This window comes from Mobula birostris, chromosome 3, assembly GCF_030028105.1.
Source record: "Mobula birostris isolate sMobBir1 chromosome 3, sMobBir1.hap1, whole genome shotgun sequence".
NCBI lineage: Eukaryota > Metazoa > Chordata > Chondrichthyes > Myliobatiformes > Myliobatidae > Mobula > Mobula birostris.
Genome location: NC_092372.1, coordinates 147,197,483 through 147,213,629, shown reverse-complemented (window position 1 = coordinate 147,213,629; position 16,147 = coordinate 147,197,483).

Genomic DNA, 16,147 nt, shown 5'->3' with positions numbered 1-16,147 from the left:
TGAGTAATTCTTTTCTCTCGGCCTTATACAATTGAAGATTACTCCTTTACCAGAGTAAAACATGTAATGACCTTTAATGAATTGCTTTGCATTATTCATAAGATCTGATTGGAAACTTTTTCTCATTACTTACCCTTGCAACTGCCAATTTCCAGGTGAGGGACACATGGGATGATGCCAATTCCCATGTTAGCAACATTGTAGAGAATCTAGGAACACGTTGTTGAGGTGTATTTATCATCAGGCCAGTGACCAATGAGCTTCTATCCCCAGTTTCAGAAGGGGACATCAGGCCAATACATTTGTGGTAAACCATGTATATATGTTGTAACTCGGTTACCTGTCTGGACACACCCCTCTGCTGACTGCCCCTGTGGCTCCTCCCACAGAGTCCTGTATAAAGGTGTTTGCCTTGCCCCTCCCCCTCAGTCCGGGGGCAGACACTCACTGTGGAGGTCGTATTGTACAGAGAATAAAAGCCTTTCAGTATTTTACCAAACCTCAGTCTTTTGGAGTAATTGAAGGTGCTTCAATTTTATTCGCTGTACATTTTAAAACATGGAACAGGCCCTGAGACCAGGAAATTTGGACCTCGATCCGCAAATGCCTGACGCTGGAAACGCTTTCGAACTCTGGCTGGCCTGCTTCGAAGCGTATCTAGAGGAGATTAAAGCGACCGACCCCGTAGCGAAGCGCAGAGTTCTACTCTCCAGGGTCAGTCCATGGGTTTATTCGCTGATCAGAGACCAGCCGAACTACAACGGCGCGATGAACGCACTCAAAAGACAATAGCTGAGGCCGATAAACAGCGTCTATGCTCGGCACTGTTTAGCGACACGGCAACAACGCCCCGGGGAATCGAGTGCTGAGTTCGTCCAGGCCCTACGGACGCTCGTGCGGGCCTGCAATTGCCAGGAGCTGACGGCAGCACAGCATGCAGAACTCCTAGTGAGAGACGCCTTCGTCACGGGGACCAGGTCAGTGTACGCGCGCCAGCGGCTGCTGGAAAAAGCCGATCTTACCCTAAGTTCGGCGATCGAACTGGCTGATACGTTGGAGGCCGCTCTGCATAACTCCGAGGCTCTCCAGGCACGTGATCCCCCGATGGCCTCGTGGGCGCCGCAGACCCCGCAACCTGCCGGCGAATCAACCTCGGCTGCAGCCAGTCGTGAGTCCGCGAAGTGCTACTTCTGCGGACTGGAGAAGCACCCCCAGAAACACTGCGCGGCCCGACAAGCTACCTGTTCCAGCTGCGGAAAGAAGGGCCACTTCGCCAAGGTCTGTAAGTCAAAACCGCGAGCGGGATCGAGCAGCGCCGCATGCGAGACGTGGGGGTCGCCATCTTCCCTGCACACTGCCACCACGTGCGAGACATGGGGGCCGCCATCTTCCCTGCACGCCGCCACCACGTGCGAGACATGGGGGCGGCCATCTTGGTTGGCGCCACCTCCCACCGCCTACGACCAATGGGTGCTCACGGGCCACCCCACCACGCCGGACCAAGACAGTGACCCCACCCTGGCTTCCGTGACCCTCGACCAAAGCGCTCCCCACCAGCTGGCAAGATCAATGATGGACATCCTGGTGGAGGGGCACAGGACAAGCTGCCTGTTTGACACAGGCAGCACGGAGAGTTTTATCCACCCGGCCACGGTGCAGCATTGTGGACTCGTGATACGGCCGGTAAGTCAGAGGGTCACCATGGCCTCCGGGTCGCATACAACAGACATCCGGGGGGGTTGTGTAGCGACACTAGTGGTGCAGGGCACAGAATATTGGGACTTTAAGTTACTGGTCTTGCCTCAACTGTGTGCCCCTGTGTTATTGGGGCTCGACTTCCAGAGCCACCTGAAGAGCGTGACAATGAAGTATGATGGGCCCCTCCCACCAATTACTGTCATAAATTCCCTGTTTTGTAGAGATATGTCACAAACCCTGCTACTGACCACACACACACACCGACCCGCGCATCCCACCCAACATCATGCCAACTGCCACACTACCGACACCACTTGCGGCCTCTCCACCCTCAGGATCCCTCCCCCACCGCTGTTCGCCAACCTGACCCCCCCGACTGTAAACCTGTAGCAACTAAAAGCAGGAGGTACAGTGCGGGGGACAGAGCTTTCATTAAGTCGGAGGTGCAGCGGCTGCTCAGGGAGGGGGTCATTGAGGCAAACACAAGTCCTTGGAGGGTGCAGGTGGTCGTTGTTCAGAATGGGGAGAAGAATAGGATGGTCGTGGACTATAGCCAGACCATCAATAGGTTCACGCAGCTCGACGCGTACCCTCTACCCCGCATCGCGGATATGGTCAATCAGATAACACAGTACAAGGTGTACTCGACCATAGACCTAAAATCCGCTTACCATCAGCTCCCCATCCGCCGGGAGGACCGCCCTTACACTGCCTTCGAGGCAGACGGCAGGTTTTATCAAATCCTGCGCGTCCCCTTCGGTGTCACGAATGGTGTATCTGTCTTCCAGAGGGCAATGGACCGGATGGTGGACCAGTGCCAACTGAAGGCCACGCTCCCATATCTGGATAACATCACCATCTGCGGTCACAACCAGCAGGATCATGACAACAACCTCCAAAAATTTCTCCAAGCGGCCAAATCTTTCAACCTCACCTATAACAAGGACAAGTGTGTATTTGGGACCACCCGACTTGCTATCCTTGGGTGTGTCGTGGAGAATGGAGTCATTGGCCCTGACCCCGACCGTATGCGCCCCCTGTTGGAACTCCCTCTTCCCAATACCCTCAGAGCCCTCAAAAGGTGCCTGGGCTTCTTTTCATATTACGCCCAATGGGTCTCTAACTATGCAGACAAGGCCCGCCCCCTGGTCAAGTCCACCACATTCCCCCTCTCTGCCGAGGCCCACACGGCCTTCAACCGCATAAAAGGGGACATTGCCAAAGCAGCAATGCATGCGGTGGATGAGGCCATTCCCTTCCAAGTAGAGAGTGACACCTCCGACTTTGCGCTGGCTGCTACCCTCAACCAGGCAGGAAGACCAATGGCGTTCTTCTCCCATACCCTTCAAGGACCTGAAATTCGGCACTCTGCGGTAGAGAAAGAGGCCCAGGCCATAGTGGAAGCTATAAGGCACTGGAGGCACTATCTTGCTGGCAAAAGGTTCACCCTGCTAACTGACCAGCGCTCAGTCGCGTTCATGTTTAATAATCAGCAGCGGAGCAAAATCCAAAATGATAAAATTCTGAGGTGGAGAATCGAACTCTCCACCTACAACTATGACATCATGTACAGGCCTGGGAAGCTCAACGAGCCCTCCGATGCCCTAACCCGGGGAACATGTGCTAGTGCGCAGATCGACCGGCTATACGCCCTACATGTAGACCTTTGCCACTCGGGAGTCACCCGGCTTTTCCATTTCGTGAAAGCCCGGAACCTGCCTTACTCCCTTGAGGAGATCAGGATGATGACCAGGGACTGCCAAGTCTGCGCAGAGTGCAAATCGCACTTCTACCGACCCGAAAAGGCACAACTCATCAAGGCCACCCGCCCCTTTGAGCGACTGAGTGTTGACTTTAAGGGCCCCCTTCCCTCCACCGACCGCAATGTGTACTTTCTTAACGTAATTGACGAGTACTCGCGGTCCCCCTTCGCCATCCCCTGCCCTGACACCACTACCACGTCAGATATAAAAGCCCCGCGCAAGCTCTTCACTCTGTTTGGATACCCATGCTATATCCACAGTGACAGAGGGTCCTCGTTTATGAGTGACGAGCTGCGCCAATACCTACTGGCTAGTGGAATTGCAGCTAGTAGGACCACGAGCTATAATCCCCGGGGGGAGTGGACAGGTAGAGAAGGAGAATGGCACGGTGTGGAAGGCCACACTCTTAGCCCTCAGGTCAAAGGGACTGCCGGTCTCCCGCTGGCAGGAGGTCCTTCCCGAGGCACTCCACTCCATCCGCTCCCTGTTATGCACAGCCACCAATGCCACCCCTCATGAGCGGCTCTTTTCTTTTCCCAGAAAGTCGACCACTGGGACCACCCTACCAACTTGGCTGACGTCCCCGGGGCCAGTGCTGCTCCAGAAACATGCGAGGAGCAATAAATACTCCCCGATGGTCGAGAGGGTTCACTTATTTCATGCGAACCCCCAGTACGCCTACGTGGTTTTACCTGATGGGCGGGAGGACACAGTCTCCATCCGGGACCTGGTGCCCGCAGGAGCTCCGGGCCCCTACCTTGAACACTGCGTGGTGACTATTGACCCCGTACCCACCAATGTATGTACCTACGAGACACCGTGCACCCCAAACCCTATACAGACACCACATGACACTCCCATACCGGGCGCGATGCACACGCACGAGGGATTAACAATGCCTAACGTGCTGGCACCTGAAGTCAGGCCGGAGCCAGCACAACCGCCATCGCCGGTGCTGCATAGGTCACAGCAACGGACTCGACCGCCTGATAGACTTAACCTGTAAATATACTTCTTGTAAATATTGTCAGTCACTTCACCCCGCGGGACTCTTTTTAAAAAAAAAAGGAGGGGTGAATGTGGTAAACCATGTATATATGTTGTAACTCGGTTACCTGTCTGGACACACCCCTCTGCTGACTGCCCCTGTGGCTCCTCCCACAGAGTCCTGTATAAAGGTGTTTGCCTTGCCCCTCCCCCTCAGTCCGGGGGCAGACACTCACTGTGGAGGTCGTATTGTACAGCGAATAAAAGCCTTTCAGTATTTTACCAAACCTCAGTCTTTTGGAGTAATTGAAGGTGCTTCAACATTTTTGGCTGTGAAATTGTGCAGCACTTGGTCTGTTTCACCCGAGGCTTCGAACACAACTGAAGTTTTATGTTGTTGGCTATCAACCAAAACGGTCATTGGCACCAAGTTGCTGCACAATCCTAGCACACTCTGATCCTTGTGTTGGAATTTTCAGGCAATTATTTCAACATGTCTGAGGTACATCAGGAGGCATTATTTAATGATTGGTAACTAATTAATTAATTTTGGTTCTTTTCAGTACAGTAATGAAGATGTCGAATATTCCATGTCTGAGTGAGTGAAGCAGATAGTTTTGACATATTCAAAGGGAACTACCTCTATTGCTATGAGGAAAAATGGAAAATAGGGATACACAGGAAGGGTAGATGAGGGAATGAAAATGACAGACAGCTAGCAATTAATCAGAGAAACCTGTTTCTGTACTGGACACTTAAGTAACGAGTCCTGGATGCAAGATGTAGCCTTGGTTTTCCCTGAGCTATGTTTTTTTCACTCAGCACAGGAAACCTCGCTAATTAACAAATAAATTCTGTTATGGATGACTTAGCTATTTTGTTCATCATTGAATTGTAGTGATATCATGCTCAAACAGATTGTGAAAAGTGTTCTGTCTGTTCCACCGAAGTTGTGGGAATGGTGCTAAAAGGTCTTCCAAAATTTGATGGACAATTCTGCTGATTTTTTAAAAAATATTTATTTCAATCCTGCAGAATTTTCTGGGTAGATTAGAATTTTGAAGGTGGGACAACATTTTCTCATGTCCCTGCCAATACTTTTATTTCTAATTCAAGTTTATGTAATTCACGTTTCCCCCTTTTATTATGTATTGCATTGTACTGCTGCCGCAAAGACAACAAATTTCACAACATGTGCTGGTGACATTAAACCTGATTCTGATTTGGCATTTCTATCCATGGAAAAAGACTATGTCAACACTAAATATGCCTTTCATTGTCAGGAGATGTAGAGGAGGCTTGATCCAAATGCTGAGCAGCAGAGGTGATTTAGCAGTTGGTAATAACTAACAGTAAACTGCAAAGTAACAAGACATGAGGGGCCACAAAACAAAGAGAATAGGCACTTAACAGGATAAGGCAATGTAGTAATTGAAGGCTAGGAGCAACTGTTTGAGGCTGACTGGTTTGATGGGTGAACAAAGGACTGTGGATGAGAGCTGGGTTTAAATAGGCTGCAGGTGATGAGTTGGAAATGAGTGGCAGATGACTCCTGTTAACTGGGTGGAGACTGGGAGTTACCTGCCTGTACAGGCCTGACATTCACAATTTTATAAACTTCTATCAGGTCACAACTCAGTCTCAGATGCTCTAGTGAAAGCGGTCCAAATTTGTCCAACATATCCTTAAACATAACATACCCTAATCCTGGAGAATACCTTAAACACAAGAAAGTCTGGTGATGCTGGAAATCCAAAGCAACATACACAAAATACTGGAGGAACTCAGCAGGTTAAGCAGCATCTAAGGAAGTGAATAGATTTTCAAGTTTCAGGCCAAGGCCCTTCTTCAGGAATGTCTACTTTGCCCTTTCCAAAGCCTCTACATTTTTCCTAGAGTGTGGGGTGCAGAAATGTAAATTTGGCCCAACTAAAGTTTTATAGAGCTGCAGTATAACTTCTCAACTTTTATACTCAGTACTCCAACCAATGAAGTCAAGCATGCATCTTCTTTACCACTCCATTATCCTGTGGGGGCATGGCTTATTCCGCTCGTTGAAAACTGCTTCTGCTGTGATTGGTTGGTTTAGAAACTGCAGCTATTTTCCCATTGGTTAGCCTCCTAGTGTCCTGTTTCAAATATCGCAGGTATAAAATATCATATCAAAGAGGTTTGCTCTCCCTTCTTTTATTTTAAAGCAAGCACATAACCACTGGGAAGTTATGCTGTGTGCACGCTTTAGCTAAGTATGTTTGTTGAATGTTTACTATTGTAATTTCTGTAACTTGGGGGACATAAATGTTTGGGTGATATTTTACTGTTTGTAAATGAATAATTAATATGCTTGCTCTCAATCAGTGTTTTCTGTCTCACTTGCCCGACCCTCGAACCAGATTCAATGTTACACCATTACACTTGTGTTGCAAGTTTCAGGGAGCCTTGGATATGCACCCCAAGATCCCTCTGTACATCCTTCTAAGTGTCTTGCCATTTATAATTCAGATCATCATGCTCATCACTGATAGTGCCAAGATTTACAGGGAAGAAGTCTAAATGGGAATGCTGAAAATAAATCTTTAGAAACATGTTGCACTTCATGGCTTTGTATACTTGAAGCATGTTTTCAACCAGCTGCACAGAGTCTGGTGCTCTGTAGCTACCAAGAAAATTTTCAACAACATCCTTGAAAGCCTCCATGCGATTTTCTCCAGTCCCACTAGAAGTTCTTCGAATTGCCTGTCATTGATGACCTGTTTGATTTGTGGACCAACAAAAATGCCTTGCTTAATCTTGACATCAGCTATTCTGGGAACCATCTGCCTCCCATATTGAAATCCTTCACCTTCCTTGTTCATCGCTTCCACAAATTTTTTCATAAGCCCAAGTTTTATATGAAGAGAAGGCAAAAATATCTTTGCTGGGTCCACAATGGCTCATGTGCCATACTTTTCTGCCCTGGAACCAGCTGCTTCCAGAACGTCCAATCCTTTTTAACATAATGAGATTCTTTAGCATGGCTGTCCCATTTGCAAATGAAACAACAGTACTTGGTTTAGAGTAACAGTAAAGAGAGTAACAAAAGAATAAGAGCAATTAGTTATTGAATAATTTTCCATATATATAATCTCCTAATGAACCCTAAGCTTTTAAACCTTAACCTCCCACTTCCCCCACTTTACCTCCCCCCTCCCCCCCACTATACATGCAGTTCAGTATAATTTAGCACATTGATCACATGATATCTTAAAATAGGAATGTCTTCCCTGAAGCTTAAGGAATTTAGGTGGAATTTTTGAAATACAAGCAATATATTCATCAAAAAGATCTTTCACAAAAACCCAGTCCACTTCCAAAGGAACCCCTCAGTATTCTCTTGGACAAAGGCCAGAATGAAAATTATGACCCAGAATGTTTAAGACATTTGGCAAGTACACCTGTGACATAATAAAAAGTAAATCTTTTGGTTTTCTGAGGAGATTTTCAATGTAATTTGAGAAACTAAATATTGAAAAAATATGTAAACACTATAATTGTGATGTTATTTATAAACTAATGGATGTTGACAGTTTCATAGCTAGTTATTATTAATCTATGCTGAGGCACACACTACTCATGAATTATTTTAATTCAATTTGTATGACCAATTTTTAATATAAGAATATGATCTTTATTATTCCGGTAAATAAGAACATCATTTTTATTATCTTCCAGTAAGATAACAGCGCACTTGGTTGCAGTGGCTTGTCTGGTTCCAGACAAAGGTGTAATTGTTTCTCCTTTTACAATCACAAGACTGTACTGGATATTAAGAACATCAGGTACTGCAGGCCTACCCCATCAGCAACTTGCCCGATAGCAGTGGAGCTGCACATGTTGCAACCTGTATTTCAGCCTGCTTCTGTCACCCAGGGAAGAAAGCTTCAGAGCTGGTGTGCAGTCTAACAAATGGATCTCATTGCAATTGCAATACCCCATTGGACAGTGACAATGTAAAATATTGTGAGTCTGATTCACTGGTTCATTAGTGAGACCGATGGCTGGGGAACTGCAAGGTCATGGTTGTCACGTGGACCAGACCCTAATGCCTCGGGGTTGCCTTTTTCACCACGTGGGAAGGAGACGCCAGAGCTTGCCGTATGCCGCAGGATTCCATGCTGGGTCGGGGGCTGGCCCCTCCCATTGGTGCTGATCTCCAGTATTCGCTTGGTGGAAGGTAAGCTGGATTGTGTTTGCCTGTGGCTGCACCTCTGCGAGATGAGTAACTGCTATGGGCTTGTTCTTGCGGAAACTTGGCTGCATGTGCATAACATCCATGCACCATCAACCTACAGATGATGACACTCTGGTCTTGGGCTATAGTTTTTTTTGTAACTATATGTTTTCTGCTATCTTAATTATATGTGCTATAGGTGCTGTGTGCTGTGTGTGATAGTTGATACTGTGTTTTGCACATTGGACCTGGAGGAACACAGTTTTGTTTGGCTGTATTCACGTGTGTGGTTTAGTGACGATTAAACTTGAACTTGAACTTGACTTCTCAAACTAAACCATGCAATAGGTTCAATATGCACAGCAATGCCTTCAATAAAGGTTGCTGATAGTCATTCAGTAGGATTGGCAAAACAAATCATCCAGATTTTGTGAATAGTATTGATTGACTGAAAACCAAAGTACTGGGAATTGATCACTAAGAATTAGTGAGAACTTGAAAAATAACTTGTACTTTAGTAATCACTGCAAGAACTTAAAAACAGAGTCTAACCTCTAATGGAACTAAAACAGTTACTTTAAGCTCCAGAAAATATAGGAAATAATAAAGCTACCACAGCTCAAATAAACAGTTCCAGGCAAAGAAGAAAATAAATTAACTTTTATATGGAAAACTTCTCATCAACAGGAGAGCTAAATGCTAAGTGGGTAATAATTTATTTTCATGAGTACAGTCACTGGTCTTGCACAGCCAATGTTTTTGAGATGTGTTTTGAGAGTCATAAAGTTGAACTGTATGAAAGCAGATAATTTGGCCTATTGGGTCCATGACAACCAGAGGGCTCTGAACCGAAATGCCATCTTCCTGCCATCTTCTTTATATGTTTAGTGATTCAAGTGCTCAACTAGGCACTTCTTACTGCTGTCAGTGCTTCCATCACTCTCTTCTGCAGTGTGCTCACACTGTGAAAAAGGTCCCACTCAGGTTACATCTTACCTCTTACCCTAAATCTATGTCCTCTGGTTTCATTTACCTCCAATATGCAAAAAAAGTTTCCTGCAGTTCATTCTATCTCTAACCCTAATAACTTTATATATCTCAATCATGTCTCCTCTTAATCCTCCCCCCTCTGCCCCAAGGAAAAGATCTGGCCTGTCCAGTTTATCATCATAACTGAACTATTTCATCCCAGGTAGCATCCTGGTGTATCTCCTTTTCAGCAGAGATAAATTTTTCAGGAGATGTATCAAGAGAGTTATTTTTCAACAGTGTCATGAGAAATTTCATGTACTCTAGAATAGAGCATGTTTTTCAGTTTAGATCTCACCCACAAACTATTGAGTTGATTTTAGTTTTATTTTTTATTTTTTTATTTTTTATTTTAGATCCTGTCCATCTGAGGCATTCGGTGAGAATCCACCCTGCTTCAACTTACCTGCTGCTGAAACCATCACCTGTGCCTTTGTTACCTCTGCATTTGACTATTCCAATGCTGTTCGAGATGAGCTGTCTTCTTTCATCTCACCCCTTTATAAACTAATATCTGTGCTTGCTTATTCACAGTTTCCTCTCCCAGCAGTTTTAAAATTTCCATCAGTTTTAAATTTTCCATTCTTGTTTTCAAATCCCTCCTGGAACTTGCCCTTCCATATGTCTGCAAGCGCAAGTAATAGGCAAAAATAGAACCTATAAATCAACAGTTAGTTGATTGGGGCTGCATACAAGAACATTCAAGATTGCAGCTCTGGAACATTGTTGCAGAGCTGGAAATGATTAGCAAGAATTTTCTCACAAGTACATTTCAATAATGATAATAAGGTGATTGATAACTACTTAGTATCATAGAGAGACCCTACAGATGGATGGAAGGGGAACATGCAGAACTGGACTTTGTATTACTAGCAAGTCTACTGTCAACAAAGTGAATCTGTTTTCTCATCTCCTGGCTTACCAGAGGAGTTGATGTAGGATAATGGTCCTCTGTTTTGTTCATTATGAAACAAAATGATATTCATTATATAATTATTTCTCAGTACTACACTGCATCAAATGAAGCAGCGGAGAGATCATCCCTGTACCAAAGAACTCCACACCTTCAAAAACAAATGTCTACTGTCTAGTGGCACTGACACCAATCATCATGAAGTGCTTTGAATGGTTGATAATGGCTCATATCAAGAAGTCTTATCCTGCCACATTGAACACTCACCAATATGCTTACCAAAAGAACCTCTTTACGAAAGATGCCATAGCATTTGTCATTCACCTGGTCCTGACACATCTGGGAAAGGAGGACACTTATGTCAGAATACTGCTTCTGGATTTCATTTTGGATTCAACATTATTGTTCCACAGACCTTGGTGAACTAACTACTAACTCCTAAACCTTGGTCTAATTACACCTCTGGATGTTGGACTTCCTAACCAACAGACCTCAGATAGTCAGATGCAAAACCACTCCTCCGCCCCCATGATTCTCAGCATGGGTGCCTCGCCCAGGACTGTGTGCTGAGTCCATTACTGTACACTTTGCTCACGCATGACTGCAAGGCCAAACATCCAAACTGTAACATCATCAAGTTCAGCGATGACACAACAGTGGCAGGGCCCATCACCAACAACAATGATGGTCCACAGAGAGGAGATGGAAGAGCTCGTAGCCCGATGCCAGGCAAATAACCTCTTCGTTAATGTCAACAAAATGAGGGAGACGTTTATCAGCTTCAGGAAAACTCACACCACTCACCCCCTCTCCTTTACATCGGCAGCGCAGCAGTGGAAACTGCAAACAGTTTCTAACTCTTTGGGGTACGCATCACATACAACCACTCATGGCCCTAGAACATATCACAGTCAAGAAATCTCCTCAATGCCTCTACTTTCTAAGAAGGCTGAAGAGAGCTGGTCTATACACATACCCATACTCACGTCATTCTACAGATGCACAGTAGAGAGCATCCTCACCAGCTGCCTCGCTGCTTGGTATGGAAACTGCACTGGCAGACAGGGAGGCTCCACAATGTGTAAAAACTGCCCAATGCATCACTGGCACCAGCCTACCCACAATCAAGGACATGTATACAGAAAGGTGCTGGTAGCATCATGAAGGATCCCACTCACCCTGCACATGAACTGATAGTGCCACTTCCATTGTGGAGGGGGATATGCAGCATCCACGGCAGGACCACCAAATTCAAAAAAAGAAGAAGAAGAAGAAAGCCCTTAACTCCAAGTAGAGTCATCAGGATGCCGTCATGATGGCATTTTTTTTTAGCAGGCTTTCTTATTTTTACGAGGCCAGGTTGCTTGTTCGATGCTCAACCCAGCACGGATGGAAAGCGTGCAAGGGAGCTGGCTGGATTCGAACTCGGGAGCCTTCACTCCGAAGTCCGGCACTGATGCCACTACGCCACCAGCTGGCACTTCCTGTCAGCCTAGTGTCACTTTATATTCTTACAATTAAGCCATGTAAAACCCTGCTGGTTTCCTTTGCTGTGTAAGTCTAGGGAATACACACTCTGGTTCTGCCAAACAAAAGACCCAGCTCACAGTCCAAATCACCCGTTATTTCTAACCGTAAACCAAACACTGCTTCTACAGACCATTACATTAACAGTGAAACCTTTCCCAGGGTGGTACACATGTATATAAGATATGTTATGTATTCATATTTATTGTGATTTTTTAAATTATTATTGTGTTCTTTATCTTTTGCGATTTTTGTGCTACATCAGATCGAGAAATGATTATTTTGTTCTCCTTTACACTTGTGTACAGGAAATGACATTAAACAATCTTGAAACTTGAATTTTGAATGCAAATTGTCAAAGAGGCACTGAAGAAACTGGCGCTGAGTTTAACAATGAGATATGGGTTAGCAAGCATCTTACTGAATCACAGAATGACAATGCGTTGCAGATTGGTTACGTTCCTGCTAGGGTATTGATGGTTCAACCATTTCAGCCAAAACTTGCAGGCAGAAAGGAAGAGAAGTATTGAAGCAAATCATGGAGACCTACTTACTTAAGTCCCGTTATGCCTACTGGGGCATAGACTGACAACAGTGGCTCACCAGAGCCCTCTGTCCTGGGCCAGTCTCTCATTTTCTCTCCAGGTGTAGCCCATCTTCTTGGTGCATCCTTCCTCTCCCAGGAATGAGGTCTTTAGAGCTTCTGTTACATTTCTGTGTCACTGGGTTTTTATGGGTTGCAGTTGCCCAACCCTCTTCCTTTCAACTAAGCTTTGGATGGTCCATGGCAGATTTAAGTCATGGAGAGGAAATTATTAAACAACAATTTCTCTTTAACTCCAGGCAACAAATTTGGACATTCAGATATGGAGAGATAGTGGAAGCAAACCTTGCATCAACATAACTTGCGATAATGAAAATTAGAAGTGTACTCATGACTTACTTAAATCCAGCAAGAGATGTACAAGGGAATATATTGTCCTTAGCACAAGTTCATCAAATGAAAATTGTGGACAAAGTAATGCAAGAATCTACTGAACACCTTATCCAAGTCAAGAAGTGGCAATAATATCAATTACGTAAATTATGTTGCTATAGATAGGGAGACTCAAACACACAAAGATTAATTTCATAAATATTGTGAATATGTGAATTTCTATTCCTTAGAAAATGAGGAAAGCACTAGAATGTGTGAAAAGAGGGGAACAAACAAGTCAAAGACAAATCTCTACTTCTCTTAGTAGGTCATTATATTCCAGGCAACACGTACAGTTAGAATAAGAAACCAACCATACACTAGAGTGGAAATTTCACCTGTAGTGGAACAGAGTTATATTTTGTTTGCAGCACTTGTGAAGCACTTTGCAGTTCTTTGTGTTATATAAATACAAGTGATTGCTGTTGTTAATTTCATGTGTACTAGAAAAGATATAACTAGACCTGCTAGATTTCAAACATTATGTAGCAACCTCTGTCAGTCAGCTTCAGCAATATTAGTTAGTTAGTGGTCTAAAAGGAAGAGTGTGCAAATCAATCAAATGTACTTGAAAATTCTAATAAAATCTTAGTACTTATTGAGGACACCAAACTTACTCATGCAAGTGATCTTTTCTTCTTTGTATACCCTCTTGAAAATCACATCAGGCAGGCTTCTTGTGTCCAAGCTCACCCATTATTTACAGCTGATTTAAGCTCTCTCTTAGCTTATATCACAGTATGCTCACACTGTCTTCCGAGATACTCCAAATAAAACATTCATCAGTATATATAATTAACTCTAAACTGTTCCTCAATTTTCTCTTTAGCAGACCTTTGTTGATCACAGCCATTTGACAATTTCATACATGTTATTAGGGCTCATTGATTCCTTCATAATCTTGAAAAACATTTCCACATATCTTTTTCTTGAAAATAAACAGTCAGAAGCTCTTCGACCTCAGTTAGGCTGAAACTCTATAAGATGGTTATTCTTTCTTTCTCTGCATTTCCTTGGAGACCTGATTTTAACAATCCATATCTTTTGATGGAAGATAGATACCTGTGTCTAAAGCAGCTACTTATTTTCAAGAGCCAATAAGAACTAATTAAGGGTCAGCTTTGCATTTCTGACCTAGTTATTAGACCGAAAGCTCAGACATAAAGATAGTGTTGAAGATCCCAAAAAAAGGATCAAACAACAATAATGATGCAGCCACCCCCTCCACATCTTTAATGAAGTTTCATGCTAGGATTCCCTGATCCCTGTTCGACAGTGCAGTTAGATTGAATTGCTTATCTTCAGTTTCCTCAACGCTTTAAGCTATTGTTCAGCAATCGGATAATAGGCAAATGGAGAATTCCTGACAGATAATAAGAAGCATTTGAGCCATGCACCTGGGAGCGAAGATGAATCACATTGCTGATACTGTTCAATGCTGGTTCCACCAATGTGTGTAGGGAAGTGGGGAGACATTTTACTTCTCTGTGCCTGTACTGGTGTCAGTATTTCTCGGGCAGCTGACAACATCATAGACTGAAAGCACCAGAGCCAGTGGATATTTTCAATTTACCCACCCCTTTGTCTCTCTTACTAAGACGGCTGATACTAAGGGTTTAGATCACTCTCCTCACAGATTCATAAAAAGCATAGCATGGAAATAGGCCCCCTGATCCAAACACGGGCAGCAGAGACAAGCTTGGTTCGGCAGCTTTATCAGCATAGATCAGTTGGGTCTGTCTCCATGCTGTATGTCCCTATGACTCCACCTACGGCCATCCATTTACATAATGCCAACATTACTCCTATTATTTAATTCCCCCACATTACTGTATCATCAACGACTCTCCGATTCTACCAGTCACTGACACATTAGGGGCAATTGACAGCAGCCAATTAACTTAACAACCCTCGAGTCCTTGCGCTGTGGAAGGAAACTGGACAAAACACGTGCAGTCCCAGGACGAGTGTGCAAACTCCACACAAACAGCACAAAGTGGGGATTGAACCAGGAGCTCTGTGACAACAGCAGCTTTGCTACTGTGCCTCTATGTCCTAGAGCCCCATTAACATCACTTCAATATTTGCAAAATGGTCCCACTGAAGACAAGGAAGAGGGAAAACCTAATTTGCAGAGTCCCCATCCTAACCTAGACTCTTTGTCTTACTTCACTGCTTTAGTTGGGATGAGTGGCAGAATTACTTCCGAACAAGACTAATTAGAAAATCCATTCTTAGTTTGGGATCCATTGTTTCCAACCCACTTGTGTAACGTTCAATCACACCTTGTAAGGGTTAAGGCTGAAGTCCTTCACAATACGCAAGTAAATTCAATCCCCTTTCCCCTTTCCTCCAAAAATGAGAGACGGGGAACAGATAGACAAACAGAGAGAGAGAGGGAGAGATGGAGACAGAGATGGAGAGTGAGAAACAGAGACAGAGAGAGAGAGACACACACACACACACACACACACAGTGAGAGAGAGTGAGAGGGAGAGAGGCAGACAGAGACAGGAAGAGAGAGAGCAAGAGAGATTCAGAGACAGACGGAGAGAGACACACACACACACACACACACACACACACACACAGTGAGAGAGTGAAAGAGAGAGTATGAGAGTGTGTGTGAGAGAGAGAGAGAAACAGAGACAGGCAGACAGAGACAGAAAGAGAGAGAGAGAGGCAGAGAGAGAGAGTGAGAGAGAGAGAGAGAGAATAAGAGAGATACAGAGACAGAGAGACACACACACAGAGTGAGAGAGAACTCCACTAGCACATTCCTATCTTCTATTACCTTCGAAAGTTACTGCCTGTGTAGAAAGACTGATATTCTGCCAATAATCAAAAGAGTATATAGGCAGTGATAAAAGTTTCAATATGTCGCCAGCAACTGCAATGAAAGAATAATAGTTCTTAAAAGTGTGGTTTCATTAGTAGATTAATAAATTTTGTGTGTAGCAATAGCCTTCAGATCTCTGTGAATTTAACAACAGTGTTGCCCTAAGCCATTTCGATCTATTTATAAGGCACTTTTTCAAACAAAA